Source organism: Microtus ochrogaster, chromosome 15 (genome assembly GCF_000317375.1).
Source record: "Microtus ochrogaster isolate Prairie Vole_2 chromosome 15, MicOch1.0, whole genome shotgun sequence".
Taxonomy (NCBI): domain Eukaryota; kingdom Metazoa; phylum Chordata; class Mammalia; order Rodentia; family Cricetidae; genus Microtus; species Microtus ochrogaster.
The window spans coordinates 22,033,286-22,041,621 of NC_022017.1; the positions used below are offsets into that span (position 1 = coordinate 22,033,286).

An 8,336-nucleotide genomic window follows, 5' to 3' on the forward strand; every position below is an offset into this window, starting at 1 on the left:
GAATCACGGGCTAAAGTTAATAAGAAGTCTGAGTTAATAGGCCAACCAGTTTATAATTAATGTAAGCCTCTGTGTGTTTCTTTGGGACTAAATGGCTATAGGATCTGGCAGGACAGAAACCTCTGTCAACAGAATGCAACACATTTTTGCCTGTTTAAACAAATATTCCACAGCATAAACGAGTATAACACATCTTAAACTAATATTGTCATTAAGCACAAGCAGGGAGGATGATAGGGTAAGCAGTAGCCAGAGAAGACTTCCATGAATAAATCCAGCTTGAGCTTCATTCATTCTAAATGAATGACCACAGACCTCAAGGAAACATTAAATATAGCCTAGATTCCTATTCTTTCTCTAGGAAGTGGTTTCCCACTCTTATAATAATAGTGATGAGCTGAAACACAGCTCCTTGCCTCAAGAGGTGACGTCTAAGCCAGGTACAGTGGCACACCTACACACCTGTAGTCCCAGCACTCTGAATTCCAGAGGCTCAGAAGCATCCTTGTGATTTCAGGCCAGCCAGGGCTATAGAATGAGACTGTCTCCAAAATCAAACCAAACCAAACCAAACCAAAACCAAAGACTGGCTGACAATATATAGATCAATGGAAGGGCACCTGACTAGCATACAGAAGTTCGTAGGTTCGATTTCCAAAACTCCCAAAAATGATTATGCAGCTATTTAAATGGGATTTTGCCTAGAGTGATGGCTCAATTCTTTTAATCCCAGTACTTGGAAGGCTGAGATAAGAGAATCATTTAGTTCAATGCCAGTCTGAACTACAAAGTGACACCCTGTTTCAGAAAAAAAAAAACAAAACAAAACACAGGGGAGGTGGTGATGCATGCCTTTAATCTCAGCACTTGGGAGGCAGAGGCAGACAGAGCTCTGAGTTAAAGGCAAGCCTGATCTACAGATCTACAGATCGAGTTCCAAAACAAGCAGGGCTACACAGAGAAACCCTATCTTGGACAAAACAAAAATTACAAGACACCACTGCCAAGCATACATAAGGTTTGATCCTAGCACAGAAAGAAGAAAAGGAAACAGGGAAAGGAGGGAGGGAAAAGGAAAAAGAGGGAAGAGAGAAAAGAAGACAGATGGAAAACTGGGCATTTATAAATATCCCTTCATAAATTTGCAAAGATCCTCAACAAAACACTAGCAAACCAAATCATACACACAAAAAGAACGTACATCATGCCAAAGATAATTTATTCCAAAAATGCAGTTATTTTTAATATCTGAAAAATCAATCAATATAACATACCACAAATCAAAGAAAATCAAATAACCATCTAAATGGATGGAGAAAAAGCATTTGAGCAAATCCAACACTCTTTCATTATAAAAACATTCCAGGGACCAGTAAGATCACTTAGCAGGTGAATCACTTGCTGCACAGGCAGATAACCTTGATCTTGGGAGCCCACTTAAAGGTGGAAGGAAAGAACTGACTTCAGCAAGTTTTCCTCGACTCCCACATACACACCATGGCATGCACATATTATATACACACAATAATAATAAATAATATTTATTATTTATTAAAAATAATAATTTTTAACTCCACAAAATTGAAACAAAGGCAACTTTCTCAACCATTGAAGGCCCATTATTATCAGTTTTATTTAACACTGTTTGGGGATTTCTATTCAATGCAATCAAGAAAAGTAAAGCAGGGAATACCAATTGGGAAGGAAAAGTAAAACTATCTTTATTTGCAGATATAATAATGTAAGTAGAAAATACAAAGGGCTATACTATGAGAACTAATAAGTTACACAATGTTGAAGAATATGTTACCATTATACATAACCCAATATATGTTTGTACAACAACAAATAATTAAAAACAATATAAAAACATTTATGATACTATCAAAAGACAAAACAGCTCGGAATAATTCAAATGAAAATGAACCTTTACAGTGAAAACATAAAATATTGCAAAGAAAAAAAACTAAATGGAGAAATAAAATTAAACACATAGATAAAAAGATTCAATAATTCAACTCTGAATTTGAGCTATAGATTATATATAGCACCAATCAAACTCACAGCAAAAATAATAACATAAATCTGAGAGCTTATTCTAAAACTAGCAAGACAAGCTAGGGTAGAAAGGGTTTTTTCGGTTTTGTATTTTTACACAGGGTCTTGCTATATATATACATACATATACATAACCCAGGGTGGTCTCACAGTTCTCCTGTCTCAGGTCACTGAAATTCCAGAGGTGTGTCATTCCCTGCAAGCATATACTTTATAATTCCATTTAAAGTCTAAGGAGCTAGGAAACTAATCTATAGCGACAAAAATAAGAACATCCATTACTTGAAGATTGAAAGGATGGTTTTAAGGATTGGAAAGGAACACAAGAAAAATTCCAGGGTGATAAAAATGTTCTATAATTGAGGTGAGAGATGTCCACACTAAGTTTTTGTTTGTTTTTGAGACAGGATCTCATTGTGTAGCCCTGGCTGGCCTAGAAGTCATTATATAGATTAGGCTGACCTCAAACTCAGAGAGATCTGTCTGCTTCTGACTCCTGAGTGCTGGGATTAAAGATATGAGCCACCTTGACTATCAACACTAATAATGTTCATACTTGTTAACACTCATTAAATTCATATAGGTAAGATTTCCCCTGGTATGAAATATCCCTCAATAATTTTAAATGCGATATTGTAAGCAAAATAAAAACAAGACTAAACAGCTAAAAGGATGAAGGCTGCTTGTTATATATAGATACAACATAATTTCCAAAATAATTGGAAAAAAAAGTCAGGCAGAGGTGGCACACCTTTAGTCCCAGCACTTAGGAGGCAGAGACAGGAGGATCTCTATGAGTTTAAGGCCAGTCTGGTCTACAAAGCTAGTTCCAGAACAGCTAGGGTTACACAGAGAAACCTTGTCTCGAAAAACCAAAATAAATAAATAAATATTAAGGCTGGAGAGATGGTTCAGCAGTTAAAAGGCCTGGCTGTTTTTCCAGAAGACCCAGATTCAATTCCCAGCACCAAAATGGCAGCTCACAATTCTCTTACCCCAGTTCCAGGGGAAACATAACCCTCACACAGATATGCATTGCAGGCAAAATACTGATGCACATAAAATTTAAAATTTTTAAATAACTATTTAAAAATTGTAAATTAAAAAGGAAAAAAAAAACAAAACAAGACACAGGGATCCAACAAGATAGCTTAGGATCTGAGTTTGACTCCAGAAACCCACATGATGGAAAGAACCAACTCCAGCAAGTTGTCCTTTGACCTCCACACAAATAAGTAAATGTAAAATAATAATAAGATAAAGGACAATGTGTGAAGTATCCTTTTGTTTTGTTTTTCATGACAGGGTTTCCTTCCCCCACCCTCCAGACTGGGTTTCTCTGTAGCTTTGGAGCCTGTTCTGGAACTAGTTCTTACAGACCAGGCTGGCATTGAACTCACAGAGATCCGCCTGCCTCTGCCTCCCGAGTGCCAGGATTAAAAGGTGTGCGCCACCACCACCCGGCTTTGGGCTTTGAGGTTTCAAAAGCCCATAGCATCCCCAGTTAGCTCTCTCTACCTTATGCTCACATACCTATATGACACCAGCTCTCAGCTACTCCTCCAGTGCCATGTTTGCCTACCTGCTGCCGTGTTCCATGCCATGACAGACATGAACTCTAATCTACTGGAACTGGGAGTCCCAAATTAAATATTTCCTTTATAAACTGCCTTAGTCATGTTGTTTTGTCACAGCAACAGAAAGTAACGGTCTTTAGTTAAGGTTTACTATTGGTGTGAAAAGACACCATGATCACAGCAACTCTTATATGATTATGAATGGGAGCATGGCAGCATGCAGGCAAATGTGGTGCTGGAGCTGAGAGTTCTCCATCTTGACTCTGAGGCAACAGGAAGTCTACTGACACACTGGGGAGTATTCTAAGCATAGAAAACCTCAAAGTCTGCCCCCACAATCACACACTTCCGCCAACAAGGCCATACCCACTCTAACAAAGCCACACCTCCTAAAAGTGCCACTCCCTATGAGATTATAGGATCACGGGGGGCAAGCCAATTACATTCAAACTACCAAAGTAACTAAGGCTGACTGAATGTAACTCATGGCTATCCTGGAACTTGCTATCTAGACCAGGCTCCTTGAACTCTCATATCTATCTACCTCTACCTCTGGGTGCTGGGACAGTGTAACACCGTGTTATGCAACTCAGTTCTATAAAATGTACATCTCTTTCTCTCAAACATATTTATGTACCAAATTATCTGGTTTTTTTTAAAAGGTTTATTTGTTATATATACAGTGTTCTGCCTGCCTGCATGTATGCCTGTAAATCAGAAGAGGGAACTAGATCTCATTACAGATGGTTGTGAGCCACCATGTGGTTGCTGGGAATTGAACTCAGGACCTTTGGAACCTTTGGAAGAGCAGCCAGTGCTCTTAACCGCTGAGCCATCTTTCCAGCCCCCGAATTATCTGTTAATAAACTGTTTAGAATGACACACACATACAAAAACAAAACAAAACAAATGTCAACTGCCTTGAGAGAGGATACTACACACCCTGAGAGGTCGCATTATCCATTTGTATAAACTGCCTAGGATGAAACAGTGAAAGGCACAGGCTCTAGGGTTTGGGTTGAACCTGAACTCTCTGATTTATTTGCTTTGACCTCAGATACGTTACTTACTTTGTGTCTCAGTACTCTCATATGATTACTTTGTATGTGATATGAATCTACATGTGTGGAGTGTGCAGAGGCCAGAAGAGGATATTAGGTGTCTTCCATCATTCTCCATTTTTTTTTAAGATAGGGTATCTCACTGAACCAGAAAGCTTATCACTGAATTTTTTTTTTAATGTGTAGCCCAGGCTGGCCATGAACTTGTGATCCTCCTGTCTCTGCCTCCTTCAGCAAATCCTACCAGCGTGACACCACAACCAGCCTATCACTGGATTTTGGGTTCAGGTTCTGATGAAGCTGGCTGGTCATAGAACCCCTGGGATCCACCTACCTCCAACCTGCACCCTTTGGTTTACAGGAACACAAAGCTAAGCTCAGCTTTTATGTAGATGTTGGGGATCTGAACTAGAGTCCTCTTATATTCACAACAGTGTTCTTACTCACTGAGCCATCGCTATAGCCCTCCTCTATTGACAGGAATATTAAAAGTAACTACTGACCAGAGATGGTAGCATATGCCTGTAATCCCAGTACAGGAGGGTGAAGCCGGAGGATCAGAAATTCAAGGCCAGCCTGGACTACATGAAATCCTTCTTTTAAAAAAAAAGGGGAGGGAGGTACTGAGATATGGCTCAGTTGATAGAATGCTTGACAGTATCCATGAAGCCCTGGGTTTAATCCCAAGCACTATATGAATTAGCCAATGTGGTACAGCCTGCAATCCTCGCACTTGGGAGATAGAGGAAGGGGAACAGAAGTTTAAGGTCACCCTCAATCTACACAGCAACATTTGAGGTCACACTGAGCAAATTTAGATCCTGTCTCAAAAAAAATTTTTTTTTAAAAAAGAAAGAAAGAAAAGAGCTGAAAAAAAGAACAATTACTGTAAAGATTAAATGAGAGGATATGGATAATATACTTTAAAAGGTGTCTGGACCTGCCAAGCATAGTAGAACATAACTGCAATCGGTCATCATTGTTATTAGTTTAAATGCTGTAAACATTACCCTTTGCGTAGAGAGAGAGAGAGAGAGAAGGGATGCAAAGCCAAACTGCCTGCAGTACAAATCCCAATTCTCTTGCCTCAGTCTCTATCTCTGAAGCAGGGAAATTATAGCCTCTATAGCCTATGGTTACCCTGAGGACTAGATGAAAAATTCCCATATGAATTAAATGTTGAGCTGGGCATGGTGGTATATGCCTTTAATCCTAGCACTTGGGAGGCAGAAGTAAGTACATCTCTGCTAGTTCTGGTTCTATATAGCAAGTTCCAGAACAGCTGGGGCTATACAGAAAAACCTTGTCTCAAAAAAATAAATTAAATGTAATAGAACAGTATAAATACCCAAACATTATGCTGTGTGCTCTAAGAAAATGGCTATTTCCAAAGCTTTAAACACTATCTCCCTGCTCAAAATTGTATGCTCAGCCTTATCTCTCCTTTGGGCTCCAGATTTTTCCATAAGATATGTTCCTCCTGGACTTCTTAAGATGTCTCCCACTACTTTCAGACAAAGAAAGCCTTGTCTTCTCTAACATCTACCACTACCAGCTTCCCCATTTAATTAAACAATGCCATTGCCCAACCATTTGTTCAATCAAGAAGCCTAGAAGTCACTCTGAGCCCTCCCATTCCATCACACTTCTCAATTGTTATGTGCCAACAGCTCTACTTCCAAAATACCGCCCTAAGTCAACTGCTGAGGTTTAAACCACAACACTCCACTCCCTACTCATGTGACAAAACTTGTAAAACCTCAAGACCCAGCACTTCACCAGAGTCTGTAAGGCTGACCAGAACCGGCTTTCTAAACTAAGCTCCCCCTTAACCTAGTTAGCTTCTTTTTTTCTTAAAGTTATGAACACTGACTGGTGTTTTGCCTGCAAGTGTGAAGGTGTTGAATCCCCTGGAACTGGAGTTATAGACAGTTGTGAGCTGCCATGTGGGAATTGGGAATTGAACCTGGGTCCTCTGGAAGAGCAGTCAGCGCTCTTAACCCCTGAACCATCTCTCCGGCTCCTAGGTCTTCAAGATCTTATAGCTTAACATGAGAATTAGAGAAGTCAGTGGGAAGACACAGAAGGGAAAAGACATCAAGAGATTAACAGACTTGGTGGGAAAAAAAAACTTTTTTTTTTTTTTTTTGGTTTTCGAGACAGGGTTTTGCTGTGGCTTTGGAGCCTGTCCTGGAACTAGCTCTGTAGACCAGGCTGGTCTTGAACTCACAGAGATCCGCCTGCCTCTGCCTCCCGAGTGCTGGGATTAAAGGCCTGCGCCACCATCGCCCGGCGGGGAAAAAAAATTTTTAATCCCAGTTAGAGGCAGGCAGATCTCTGAGTTCGAGGCCAGGCTGATCTACAGAGCAATCTAGGGCTGCCAGGGCTACACAGAGAAATCCTGTCTCGGGAAAAAGAAAAAAGGGAGTGGGGATGAAATACTAAGAAGTCAGCAGCACGGTCAAGTAGGATATAGTTGACGGTGAGTGAAAGTCTAACAGTCTGAATTATGGCCTGTGGACAAGGTGGATGAGAATGGAGGCAAACTGAGGGGAGAGACTGTGGAGCAAGGCGAGAACTAGAAAAAGTGACAGACAGAGGTGCAAGCAATAAACTGGTGCAAAATAAGCAGTCCTTCACCACAACCCGCCAGGATCCTAAGTAGCGAGAGGGTAAAGAGGTTCCCTAATGGAAGGAGCTTAGAGAAGAGTATGGGAGAAGGAAGAGGTGATGGGAGGAGGTGGGGACGCACCAGGGAAAGTGACAGAACGGCAGTGGGTGACGGATGACAACTGGGGAACGGCTGGAAGAAGAGTGAGATGGAAATAGGTGACGAAAACAAAGTCAGGGCTTGGCAGTGGGCACTGGCGGGGAGGAGAGTGGCGGGGGGGGGGGGCCCTGGTGGAAAGGTCACTATCGGCAGGCCAATGAGGAGGAAGGTGTCTAAATGAGAGGGAACACTGACGACTCCCCCCACCCTATATCCAAGCTCCGTCACACCTTTACAGGCGTCAACAGAGGGGAAGGGCCTTGACGGGGATGAGGTGGGCAGCTGGGAGGTGGACAAGGAGGCCCCTGACAGGCTGAGACCGGCTCTGAGAGCGGGGAAAACTGGCCGACCACTGACAGGCACAAAAGGGTACGTTAGCTGAGAAGGGGGCTGACGGACAGGAAGGGTTAGCGGGGGGAATGGGGAGGGAAGAATGAATGAATGAATGAATGAATGAATGACGGGAGTGGAGAGTGCTGGCTGACTGGCTGACAAGCGAGCAGTCTGGCGGAGGCGCTGACCCCCCGACGAAGCGCAGGGTGACAAAGGCGCCGATCCACTGACTGGGCGCCGACTGCAGGTGCTGAGTGACAGCAGGACGCGGACTGACGAAGAAGGGGGAGGGGGACCCCCTCCTCTCCCCGGGCCCGAGGAAGCAGCGGGCGCGCGGCCGCACTCACCTGCCCCGCAGCCTGGGGGTCGCGGCGGCTCCTCCAAGGCCCGAGGGAGGCCAGGACTCTCGCAGAGGTAAAGTGCGGACGGCCTGGAGAGGGCCGCACGCACATGGGCCCGGCCCCGCGGGCTCGGCGCCTTCGGAGTCGGGCGCAGCCGGCGGGAGGCTCGGGACCCGCTCGGGACCGGCTCGGGGCC

At 43.0% G+C, this 8,336-nt stretch overlaps 1 protein-coding gene across 5 annotated transcripts in view; it reads right to left on the reverse strand.

Annotated features, from left to right (window-relative positions):
- Ppp6r2 (protein phosphatase 6 regulatory subunit 2) overlaps positions 1-8,330 on the reverse strand; it is a 91,954-nt gene extending 83,624 nt beyond the window's left edge. For all 5 annotated transcript variants that reach the window (XM_026782486.1, XM_026782485.1, XM_005354355.2 and 2 more), the window contains exon 1: positions 8,147-8,330. The gene's annotated coding sequence lies outside the window, so the exon portion shown is untranslated. The remainder of the gene's footprint in view (positions 1-8,146) is intronic.
- Between the last annotated feature and the right edge of the window lie 6 nt (positions 8,331-8,336).